The sequence below is a fragment of the Mytilus trossulus genome, chromosome 5, assembly GCF_036588685.1.
Source record: "Mytilus trossulus isolate FHL-02 chromosome 5, PNRI_Mtr1.1.1.hap1, whole genome shotgun sequence".
Classification (NCBI taxonomy): Eukaryota; Metazoa; Mollusca; class Bivalvia; order Mytilida; family Mytilidae; genus Mytilus; species Mytilus trossulus.
In genome coordinates this window covers 60,769,544-60,783,500 of record NC_086377.1, presented here as the reverse complement: position 1 = coordinate 60,783,500, position 13,957 = coordinate 60,769,544, and the positions used below count along the sequence as shown (strand labels likewise).

The window sequence follows — 13,957 nt, the reverse complement described above, 5'->3', positions numbered from 1 at the left end:
CTGAATTACTATGCGGCTCTATAAATTTACATAAGCAGATGTATAAATGGTCAGTTTTGTTCGCTGTGGTTAAATTGTTTTGTTATAGGAGTCAGACTAAGGTATCAAAACTACCGAAATCATGTTCCGAGACAAAACTTTCAATAAAATATGACTGTCTGGCGATCTAAATTGATGCAGAACAATTATGTAGTCATATTGTTCAAGTATTGCTTTCATTTTTTTTTATAGAATACATTCTGGTATCAAATATTACGGATATATTATGCAGCTATATAGATGTACATGATAAAGTACAATTATTGTTAGTTGTTGTTGATGCCGTCATCGAATTTTGTTTAACGTGTTGTCAGCCTGAGTTATCAAAACTACTGATTTTCTTCACATATCAATCTATTTTAACAAAGGACTACTTGATAGCACTCAAATTCTTTTGGACTCAATTTTTTAGTTATTGTATTTCACTATTGCTTTCATTTGAATTATACATTCTATGCTGACATTGAAAATGGTGATATGGTCCGAAACCACAATTATTTCGTAGTTCATTTCTTTTAGAACATAAATGGAAATAACAAAAAAATCCCACCTGCGCTTTTTCAAAGAAACTTTTACAGTGTGTTGTACTACTTTCGGGACAAATTATAGAAAAATCATAGAAAACTTCATCTGCTCTAACTCAAAATATGGACAATTTTATGTTTACAGCAGGACAACCGGAAGCGCTTGAGTAAGGATTTCGCCGCTCAGTGATACGGTTCACTAGACGACGTTGTCAACACGTAATGGCGGCCATTATTTGACGTTGGATTTGGCATTCCACTCTGGAAAGTTGCATTTATGACATTCTTGGATGCTTACACTTTATGCTAAACAACACAAAAGGTAAAGGTTTATTCCAGATATTTTAGTTAATTATTATCAAATAAGTCGGATCCAAAGAAATGAATTAAACGGCAAAAATAAAGTGTAAAATTATATCAAACAAGAAAATTGAAACACACTATATCATCATTTCCTTTCAGTCTGACATATACTATTACTAGTATTGAATCAGCTATTTACTGGTGTGTGACATTCGGATTTCGGTCTTAGGTATCCGCACTTGTCTCCGGAAATGTTGTTGTCAAGTTATCAACATCCGTTTTCAAACTGGTCAAGGTATTCTTCACGATCTCCATTGAAAATATTCACGCAATCACTTCTTGCTTAGATAAAAGAACATTGTAAACCTCTAACTGCAAATACGGACCATAATGAATAAAATTCGAAAGCACGTATTATCACGTTTCATGCCGATTGTAAGTTCTCTACAAAAGGGGGGGGGGTAATTTCATGGCCCCAAATTATAGGCTACTGAGGCTGCACGAAATCTACTGAACGTCTCGGGTTCAACTCAAAAGTCCATGAACTAAATCATTGGAATGTATTCAGCGGCGGATCCAGCCATTTTAAAAAGGGGGGTTTCCAAACCCAGAGTAAAATGGGGGTTCCAACTATATGCTCCCATTCAAATGCATTGATCGGCCCCCAAAAAAGGGGGAATCCAACCCTTGGAACCCGAAAGGGAAAGCGATCACGGGCACAGACTTCTCTTTCCTTAACAAAAAAAAAAAGATAGCCATTCTCTTACATGTCTGAATTTATAATATGAATTTTACTCATTGAAATTAACCACTGAATCACCACCCATTTGAGAGCTTACACATGCATTAACATGTATCCCAATGACCAGGAATTGCAGGATATATTACAAATTTAATATGCCTGAAAAATTTCTTTATATCCATCAAGTTATATTATTCCTATAGGCTCTAGTCATATATATATATATATATATATATATACAAAAATAATGAAATTATTTAGAAAAGATAATCCATTGACAATACATTCATGACATTGTAGTAATTACTTTCAAAAAATGTACTCCAACTAAATTAATATCATAATATTATCCAATTAATGGTGTTGTGACAGTGGTTGTTAATGAATTTAAATTAAAACTAGGTTGTGAGTGCCCCCAAAATGTAATATGTTTTTTTCTTGGTAATTTATTTGGCAAATTTGTATTTATGTGTTGATAATAACAATGCAAAATTTAATTTTGCTTTGAATAATTTAGTATATACATATATTCAGCTTATTTAGTAACTGTATGTACATTTGCTTTATATTTACAGGATGGAGAAAGATGTTCAATATGAATCAAAAATTCAAAACAGAGGACTTTTATATATCAACAAAAACAATTGCAGTACATGCACATGTATGATTGATATACATACAGCAAGAAAACAGTAATCAAATAGAGTCAACAACGAGTAATATCGAAAGCAAAATTATTTTGTAAATACAAAACAATATGACTAGAATATATTACGGGTAAGTAATCCTAATGTGTCTGTTCAGGATAACATCAGTGGGTTATTTACAATGCGCTATCCCTCAAATATGAAAAAAAAACATGATAGACATTATCATGATTATGTACATGTATTAAAACTATTTTGATAAGGAAATAGACTGAAAATATCTTACATTTAACAGTCAGACAAGAAAATTGCCAATGGATTAAATTGGGAATATAGGTTAAAATTTATAGTTTATATGTCAAATCATACATAGATTTTAAGGCCAAATGGTATACTTTTAATAGTTTAAAGATTTTATACTATTACATATGCTGTATAATTTCACTATAGTTTCATTTGGATGTAAAACCAAATTTCAAGAATGAAGGGTACTGTTATTTAAAATTAATTTATAAAGATAAAATAAACAATATAAGGGAATTAACTCTTACATGATGTGCATCATATCCATGAGAATGAAGTGGTTTAATAAAATTGACCATTTTCTTCAGATAAGAGAATGACTGAAGCACACCATATTTTGATCAAAGATGCTAATAATAATGAAATATAATATATTATTATTATCGTTCATCATTACTTTTCAATTGAATCAATAAACTTAATATAATAACATTTTTTTTATTTTTTATTTTCAGTACACAACACATCCTGTCAGAAGAATAATTTTACTGGAGGATGAAAATTTTGATACCTGGAATCAGCAAAATTTATATGAAATTTGTTATGAGAGATATATTCATGTACAGAATGGTAACCGGGTGGTTCAAGTGTTTATTAGCAGACATTTTTGTTGAACTTGTGCAGGATTGAATAAATGAAACAGCTGACTATGGGCTCAATGTGTAGTAAAAAGAGGATTCTGAAATATTAGTATGCAAGATATATCATCATTAAAATGTGCATAAGTGACAGTGAAATGTCACCATATTTAGTAAAAAATTCAGATTATCATATACTTGTATGAAATATTACTAAAATTTTACAGTTCAATAACATTTAAAATATTAAAAGGCTATTAAAGGTTTGCTAGGTTTATTGAACAGATTTCTCAGAATTTCATCAGCGGGCTGATAAGGGGACCTTTATTGACTGCTTCCAGAATGTTATCACATGCCTTTCCGTTCATTTCCGTGACGTTTATCACATGCAACTTCCTGCATTTCCGGAATTTTTTTCGAAAACGACAAAACAGTGCGGAAAACCGCAAGTGATTTAATACTTTTCACAAAATAGTTGAACTTGAGGAGCAAATATATGTTGTGACAAGATATATAAAATGCTCGTAATATCAATAAAACAATTAAATTAAAAAAACTTTTAATCAATAGTTCTTGTTTGTATTTCTTCTGCTGAAGTATATGATAAAAAGATCATTACATGTCATTTTTCATATCAGACCCTTTATCGGCCCTCGTTCATGATATCATCCCTCGAGCCTGCGGCTCTTGGGCCGATATCATGACCTAGGGCCGATAAAGGGTCTGATATGAAAAATGCCATGTAATGATCTATACTTATTGACTCAGTTGTTTTCATAAAAATAAATTACAAAGGAATATCACTGTTGTATAATTAATAAGATTCCTCATTTAAATCGAGCCTGCGCTTTTTGTTGCAGAAATCTTGACAAAGGGACAGTGATCCGGCTGATACGGCGGCAATGTTAGATAACTACTTAAAAGCTCTATGTTTTAGAAGGTTGAAAGAGATGGATGCTTCTTCCTTGGTATATAGATACCTCATGTTAAGAAGTTTCCGTCAGTCACATGTTCAATGTCCTAGACCTCATTTTCATGGTTCAGTGACTTCTTGAAAAAAAGGTTAAGATTTTTTTGTAATATTAAATTCTCTCTCATTATAAGTAATAGGATAACTATATTTGTTATGTCATATCTTGCAAGGTCCTCATGCCTTTCAGGTGGTTTTCACTTGACCTCGACCTCATTTCATGGATCAGTGAACAAGGTTAAGTTTGAGTGGTCAAGTCCATATCTCAGATACTATAAGCAATAGTTCTAGGATATTTAGTGTATGGAAGGACTGTAAGGTGTACATGTCCAACTGGCAGGTGTCATCTGACCTGACCTCATTTTCTTGGTTCAGTGGTTATAGTTAAGTTTTTGTGTTTTGGTCTTTTTTTCTAATACTATATGCAATTGGTCAACTATATTTGGTGTATGGAAATATTTTATGATCAGCCTTCAACATTTATTTTAGCAGAACCAATAACGTATAGTAAGCTACGTATACAAAAGACCCCTAAATAACATGACACAAGACGACCTGAAAAGGAATATTCTGTGTCTGTATGCAAAAGTGAAATATATTTAGAAATAAAATCATATGATGCAATGGATGCAAATTAATAAAAAGTTAATCTAGAAAAAAATCCTTCTATAGATCCCCAATGTTATGGTTTATGCGGTTTATTAAAAAAAGTTGGCAACAAACTTTTACATACTTCAAACAAATAATTTACGTTAAACAAAATAACAAAAAAAAATGAACAGGTACCTTTTTAATGGATATAAAGGTAAAGCACATAGGACAGACAAGCACTAGTACAAACACACGAGGATTCTCTTCGAATTCCCACCACCCAGTCATATCTAGAAAAGCAAATGGTCGCCCCCTCCCCAATGCAAGATTATGATATATTACTATATATATGTAGTACTAATATAGTAATTATAAATAATCATTGACCTAAGAAACTGCAGATTTGAAATAAGTAGTCAAGTAGATATTGAACCTTAACTGCAAACCAGAAATTGAGAACCATAAGCCCGAAAAAAAAACACGCATGCCTTTGATAAAATTAAGAGCACCCTTCCCAATCCCCCTTTTTGACAAAAAAAAAACAAAACACATAACGATAATTGTATTAACGAACGAAAGGAAAATTATGAAAGAAATCGATATGACTAAACAGAGAATTTGTTCATTTTAAAAACTCAACCCAGTAACAATATGCACGAAATGAATCTTAGTCAACAATAAGTACGATGTCAACAAGTCAATCTCATGATGATGATGTAGGCCTCAAACTGTTAGTTTACCAAGTAAGGCCTGTTTTGGTATAACGTAGATATGGATTCAACATATTGCATGACTTTCTTGACATTAAGATACACAAAATTGATACAAAGAAGAAAATATTTCAATTTTTAATGACATTTTACGTTGACATTTTCGACGCCGGAAATTGACAACGTTGATCTATGTATTGACACAACATCGGATGGGGTCGATTCCGGCATCTTCTGTTAAAAAAATCAGTAGCACTTAAAATTTATTGATGTCTTAAAATATATGCATTTTGTTTCAATGATATTTATTTGATAATTAATTTCGAGAGATGAATAGCTATCGTGTTCTTCAGAAACAAGGTGAAAGGAGGACCACGCCCCCATAGTCAGATAGTGGGGACATACAAAATAAAGATGACCGTTCTCCATTTCTACTCGATAGAAGTGCCTAATTTTTTCATTACATCTGCATTTTGTACCAAAGATTATAAAATGAAAGTATAAAAAAAAATCGAGGCGGAGATTTTTTAGAATCATCTAATAATTATACTGTAGCAGACCAATAAACGTAAAAGGATAATTGGCGAAAATGGCGTCTTCTTCAATTTCGAAAAAAAATGTATAATTTTACAATTTATTGACACATATTGATATTTTTATAGGAGTTACATATATAAGGATTCAGCTATTCTTGATAGTTGAATGAATATTTACTTTGAAAACAGAATATTTTACAATTTCTAATTCTACCGGCCATGCAAGGAAAAACCTTTTAAAAAATGAGACCCCTACTTTAAAATGGGTACATTTTTTTGCACTACTTTGGACATCCCTTTTCTTTACAGATTTCGATGTGAAAAACTAGGGAAATTACGATGTAAAAAAATTAAGGTAATTGAAGGATATGCTTTTTTTTGTACCCCTTTTTAATATCGCTATTTAATTCTACAGTGCAGAAAATCGAAATCCGAAAGTCTATGTTCAGATGTGAAAAAATCAGATTTTCTTTTATTTTTTTGTTCAAACATGAAAATAATAAGTAAACTTATATATTTTTCTCTCATAAATGTGCTTACAATCAACAGCATTTACCGCCGGTATTTTGCTGTAAATGAATGAATTATTTTTAAAAAGCGCGCCATTTTTCAGCTGACGTCGGCCGACGCAAAAAAGTCCAATTTTCGGCGTAGGACTACTGAGCGCCGCCGAATCACATTTTAGCCAAAAAGGCACATCCGGTTGTCCTACTGTTAGGGCGTCTTGAAATCTTTTGACAGCATCCGAAGTTCCAATTTTAAACCTTTTCCAGCTGGACCAAATAACTACTTTCCTTTAAAATTCTGGACCCAATTTTTTTACAGTGAAATGTCATCCCCTACTTGCGATTTGAGACATTTGGAGAAATAAATTTGAAAAGGGTATAAAAATTAATGGCAAGTAACCCACTGTCAACACTAGAGACTGTATTTGTGAACAACGAAAATATCAAGGGACGACAATTGTGGTCATAATTTTACTTTCACTTTTTTTCTTTAATTATACAAAAAAAAAAAAAAAACATAGAACAATAATCTAAGAAAATCGATGTAGAGCGGTCCTGGTTACACGTTATCTTGGTATTGCACAGACCAACCAAAGGTTTACATACGAACAGGTATGGTTCGATCGGAATTGTCAAAGTTAAAGCAAACGAATTATGACTTATGGCAGTACAGGTTTCAAGTTACTTTATATCAGTAGAAGACCAGTTTCCAAGTCCTCGGACCAAGTTAACAAGATAATGGTCCTAGGGCTGGTCAGAGACGTTTTACATCCTGTCACAGGTTAATACTGACCAGTCCAAATGACTGGTTATAAACCTAACTTACTTTACAGGTAAGGACTGCAATCATCTATACTTCAGCAATTATCCCCCGAAAAGCAGAAACGCATAGAATATTTATACAACATAATAATACCAAATTTATAAAGAATACGTTTTCCATTTCGTGCTTTCATCATCTTGCCAGTTGGATTGAAATCTATTAGAAAAAAACTGTTTCATTTTGTAATAATTCGCTACGTATAAACATTAATCGGATGAAATAGCGATTGTACCAAGCGTTTATGGCTTGACATTTCATCAAATAGTAACTATATTGAGAGCTCATCCCTTTTTGGGTTTTTATTTTAATTATAGTATGCATTTTTTTTTTTTTTATGACAAAAAGAAACTTTCCTGCATTCTGTAAGTCAAATACACAGAAAATAGACAACACACTAATGATTGGATTGTACATTTCAGAAAACACAACTAACACTTTCTATCATTTCCAAAAGAATACCAGTAATGATAATGATTAACTGCATTTCCAAAATAAATGATGCTGCGTTGTCACGATCTCGCCTTTAATATTTCTGCATTTCAGGCATTTATGTTAATAACTTCTCCATAATTCATTTTGATTATTTATATTTTGTCATAACTTTCTCGTTAGCGTTTCAAACATCACGAAAACCTCTAACATAACTAGCTGAAAAGTTTTATTATTTTATGAATTTCGTGTTGTCTATCAATTTATATCTAATGAAATATGAAATTTATAAAATTTATTATAATTGTAACATAAATAATAAATTACAAACGAGTTACAATAAATAGCAATCCAGATATAGTACTTTCTCCATCAGCAGGTTGTTGATATTGGTATCATTCAAGTGTTTTATTTTATTAAGCTGATCTCGTTTTCTTGGACACAATCAAGAATCAGTGAATCGTCGAATAAGAAAGCAAACTTTACTCATTGTACAAGAGTGTTATCAACCTAAAGTATATTTAATTCCACATAAAAAGAGAGCCGGTTAGTGTCTTAATAAATTATTATAAAGGAAAATCACGAAAATACTGAACTCCGAGAAAAATAAAAAATGAATGTGTCTAATCAAATGACAACATCAAATGATAAAACACATCAAACGAAAAGAAATCAACTGTCATACTCCTGATTTGGTACAGGCATTTTTAAATGTAGAAAACGGTGGATTCTACATTATTCCATAGCGCTGAACCAATCACTTGTATTACAGTCGCATTCAATTCAATTGTATTAACATTGTTGCGAGAAAAAAACCCAAATACTAGGTAAAACTTTCAAAATAGGGGTAAGCGATTCATGTTAAATACTGTCGGTCTAACACGGAGAGTTTCATTGACTCTCATACTCATATATATTTATATTGACAAGATAACTTTTGTTCTCAACTGTGTACGGGAGAAGTCTGAAGTTTCTTCCCATACTGATTATCTACCAATTATCTTCTGATACTTGTTATATTTAGTATGTTATAGTGTCTGCAGAAATGTATATATACCGTCTTTAGTCATGCTGTTTGTTCAACAGACTTACTTTGAGTGTTCACATACCCAGTAACTTACATTGTCTCTAAAATATATAAATACCATTTCAAGTCACGATGTTTGTTATAAAGACTAACATGGTGGGTTCACACAGCATGTAACTTAAATTGCCTCTATATAGATGTATAAATACCGTCTTTTGTCACGATGGTGTGTGATACAGACTAACTTGAAGTGTTCACAATACTTTTACTAATGAAATGATTGAATACCACCTTTAGCTATGAAGTTTGTTATTGATACGAACTTGGATTGTTCACACAGCAAGTAAATAAACTCATCATAGAAACCAGGACTTAATTAAGTATATACGTTAGACGCGCGTTTCGTCTACCAAAAAACTCATCAGTGACACCCGAATAAAAAAAGGCCAAATAAAGAACGAAGAAGAAGAGCATTGAGGACCAAAATTCCTAAAAGTTTTGCCATATACAGCTAAGGTAGTCTATACCTGAGGTTGAAAAGCCTAGTTTATTTAGTGTTTCAAAAAATCAAAAATTTGTAAAGAATAAATTTATAAATATAACCATATCAATGACAATTCATTTCAGCACAAAAGTGCTTACTACTTGGCTTGTGATACCCTCGGGTAAATATATCTCCGCCAGCAGTGGCATCGACCCAGTGGTTGTAAATGAACTCATCATAGATAGCAGGACTAAATTTAGTATATACGCAGACGCGCGTTTCGTGTACAAACGACTCATCAGTGTTGCTCGAATCCAAAAGAGTTTAAAAGTATTTGTTATAAAGACTAACTTGGAGTGTTCACATACCAAGTAACTTATATAGTCTCTATACACATATTCAAATACCGTCTTTAGCCATGATGTTTGTTATACAGACTAACTTGAGTGTTCACATACCAAGTAACTTATATAGTCTCCATAAACATATTCAAATACCGTCTTTAGTCACGATGTTAGTTAAACAGACTAACTTGGAGTGTTCACATAGCAAGTATAGGTTATATTGCCTCTATAGAAATGTATAAATACCGTCTTTAGTAATAATGTTTGTTCTATACAGACTAACTTGGAGTGTTCACACAGCTAGTAACTTATGTGGTCTTTATAGAAATGTATAAATACCGTCTTTATGTTTTTTGTCCATGGATTTATGAGTTTTGAACAGCGGTATACTACTGTTGCCTTTATTTAGTTATGATGTTTGTTCTATACAGACTAACTTGGAGTGTTCACACAGCTAGTAACTTATGTGGTCTTTTTAGAAATGCATAAATACCGTCGTTAGTCAGGATGTTAGTTAAACAGACTAATTTTGTGTGTTCACATAGCAAGTATAGGTTATATTAACTCTATTGAAATGTATAAATATCGTTTTAGTCATGATGTCTTTTATTGAGACCCATTTTGAGTCTTCATATAGCCAGTTACTCATGTTATTTATATAGAAATGTATAGATACTGTCTTTATTCATTTCATAATGTTTGTTCTACAGACTAACATGGAGTATTCACACCAGCTCAGTATGACATGTATTATAATATGGTCATTTTTATAAATTTCCTGTTTACAAAACTTTGAACTTTTTGAAAAACTAAGTATTTTCCCATTACAGGCAATTATTACCTTAGCCGTATTTGTCACAACTTTATGGAATTTTGGATCCTCAATGCTCTTTAACCTTGTACTTGCTTGGCTTAATACTTATTTCGATATGAGCGTTACTGATGAGTCTTATGTAGAAAAAAACGCTCGTCTGGCGTTCCAAATTATAATATTGGTACATTTGATTGTCGAAGACGTTTACGATTGAGATGAACTTTTCATATATATAATTCAATTAGGTATTTTTTTATTTTAGAATTAATTATTAGGTTAGTGGTTTATAAATAATGTAGGAATACATAAAATTTATAGGGATGTAGATTTGTTCTAATTTTTAGCTTTATTGGCCAAGGGAAATAGTGTATTACAGGTTAAAAATTAGCTACCTACATGTCAACCCCTACCGATAAACATGTACTTCTGTTTTTGAATATGATCTTCCCTGAGAAGTCAAACGATTGCTAGGGTTAACCTCATTATTTATTAATTTTATAATTAAGGTTTGTTCCGATTAAGTTTATGTCTGGAATATTTTATTCCTTTAAATGACTGTTTATAGAGATTAGTTTCACATATTCATGTTAAGCCTTGTCAGACTCATCAATATTGGAAACTCTGATATTAATATTCACTGTTTTAATTGTATTTGCATTTTTGATGACACAGTTTGAAGTAGAAAGTACAAATAATTCTTTTTCTTATATCACTTCTTTCATATTACAAATCAAAAATATTAATTTTATAGATTAAACGTATATCTTAATAGGATCAATTATCATTGTGAAATACATTTTCGAATTATCGATTCAAAAGAATATTATATTAAGTAAAATACTCTTTAAAAGAGGGACGAAAGATACCAAAGGGACAGTCAAACTCATAAATCTAAAACAAACTGACAACGCTTAATTAGGCTAAAAATGAAAAAGACAAACAGAAAAACAATATTGTACATGACACAACATAGAAAACTAAAGAATAAACAACGCGAACCCTCCAAAAACTAGGGGTGATCTCAGGTGCTCCGGAAGGGTAAGCAGATTCTGCTCTACATGAGCACATTTTGAGCATCTTAGGACCAACACTTGAAACGATTTTTGTTTTTCATTTACCTAGTTTTGACTATTGAACAACGTTATACTATTGTTGCCTTTACGCAATCGGCTCATCTGGAGGAACCAAGCGTTTGGTGGATTTATTGTGTTCAATGTTTAGTTTCCATATTGTGTTTTATGTATTGTTGTTTATCTGTGTGTCTTTATTCGTTTTTAGCAGTTCTATTCCATTCAATCAAAAGTCAAAATGTCAACACGTGCACCTCCCTAAATAATGAATATGTAAGTTTATGGTGCGATGCTATATTAGTAACTAAATACGATGCTATAATATTATTTTAAGCCTTCAAAGGGTTTGAGGACGATTGTCGAGTTTTTATTGAAAAGTTAAAAACTATATTTCACGGTTTGACTTAAAATCTTTTAATGTCATAATGCTTATTTGGCCTTGACGTTGTCATTGTTGTTGTCTTGCTTAGACATCTCCATGATGTATGTTATTTTTTTTTTACACTTCACTGCAGTATCTTAAGTTATTCGTCACAACACTGATAGCATTCCATGTATCGTTCGATTGAAGCGGCTGATTTTGGATTGTCGTTTCCCAATTGTAAACTCAGTATATTATTATGTTCTTATTCAATACTTCAAACGAACATAAAGCATTTACAAAGTAAAAACTCAACACAGTTTTTGGTTATCAGCTCGCCCCGACAGCACAGAAAGCTTGTTTTTATTATACAATAAACAAATGTCCAATTTGCTATCATCGACCGCTGCCATCACATATAAACACAATCTACAATAGAAAAATGTTCTATAAGTTGAAAAAAAAATCATTTCGATTTACACACATGTATTTTATCAACTATTTTCTACATAACATACTGATTCACATTCCTTTGAAATCTTAATAAAAGGGGTGGGTGGGTGGTAAACGAACATTTCTGTTGGATAGGCGAACCTCGAATGACAATTCTAGATACCTTATTATAATTTTAGCGCTAAAATTCTAGCATGGAGTTTTCATGATTGATATAATTTAAACCGGTAATAACTTACTGATAGTCCAATCAAATTAAACATAAACATGTTTTGATTTATAACACACGTGTTAAAAGTAAACAAATACACGTGTTCCCGAGTAACCTTTATTTCTATCGATACTATCGGTTCTAAGGTTACTTATCTGATACTTTGAGTCTATTATAGAAATTAAGACACTTCATTATGTACGCCATAGTTCACTTAAAATGTATTTGATTTGATTTCTTAAAAGAACGATGAGCACATTGTTTGCTTCTCTATTTATTTTCATTAGCAACCTGAAAATGTACAGCTTTCATCGTGTCGCTGAAGACGAAATCCGTGCTTTTACCATTGTCATCGCTAAACTTCTCAATGTAGCTGTTGGAAATTTAACAAATATGAATGAGTTCAAACAGTACCAATACTAAAAACAGGCTTACGCATATACAATTTATTTCAGTCACTAACCCGCGATATCATGGGTGTGTTTTGATAACAACGCTTTACCTCTTGGTGCATGTGTTACTATTTCAGTCAAATCAGTTGATGTAGAAGTGTTTGTATTTGCAGAATTCGGCGTGCTTAATGTTTTTTGTATTCACAGCGTTCTGTATGTCACTGTTGCTGGAGATGTGTCTGCACTTATCATCTTCATGAATGTCGTAGCAATAAACTGCCTTACAGGTATTGGCGTTATAATATAAGTTCTAGCAGCCACTGTGGTAGGTGGTCGGTCTATGATAAAGAACAAATAGATTGACAGCGTATCACATTACATTTTGTTGCAAATGCACATGCTCGAAGCTACTTGTCTCATTTATTTGTGTCCTAGACCTTTCGCAATTTAAAACAGATCATTCGGCTGTTGTTTTAAAACAGATACTAGAACACACCCGCGAAATCGCGGGCATTAAGAGCGAAGTTTAAATTATGTAAAGTGTTATTGGAACAATTTTCAATTTGTAAAATATTGAATGACTGGAGAATTCAGCAAAAGTATCATAAGTCATAGCTATAGGTTATTGGGGACAGGAAAATGCTTTTTTTTTTTTTTTTATCCCTCCTCCTTTATTTCCAATATTCCCATTTTTTGGTATTCTATCAATTTCAATACGAACATAAATTTAGTATGTTATGAACAAGTAATTCAGTGGTTGTTGTTTGTTTGTGTTTTACATATTTGTTTTTCGTTCATTTTTTTTGTACATAAATAAGGCCGCTAGTTTTCTGGTTTGAATTGTTTTACATTGTCAGTTCGGGGCCTTTTAAAGCTGAGTATGCGGTATGGGCTTTGCTCGTTGTTGAAGGTCGTACGGTAACCTATAATTGTTAATATCTGTGTCATAGTGGTCTCTTGTGGAGAGTTGTCTCAACAGGGCAATCATACCATATCTTCTTTTTTTTTTTATAATCAATGAATTTTGTAAAAGATTTAATGACTGGAGAATTTCAGAAAAGGTATCAAAAGTTCACATGAATATTTTTAGCGCTTTTCTG

The 13,957-nt window shown here is 32.0% G+C and overlaps 1 long non-coding RNA gene across 1 annotated transcript; it reads left to right on the top strand.

The window, feature by feature from the left end:
* Window positions 1-721: 721 nt before the first annotated feature.
* Window positions 722-3,304, top strand: LOC134719773 (uncharacterized). The gene is made up of 3 exons (XR_010107696.1): window positions 722-885; window positions 2,184-2,385; window positions 3,014-3,304. It is a non-coding gene; the product is annotated as an uncharacterized LOC134719773 (long non-coding RNA).
* The last annotated feature ends 10,653 nt before the right edge of the window (window positions 3,305-13,957 follow it).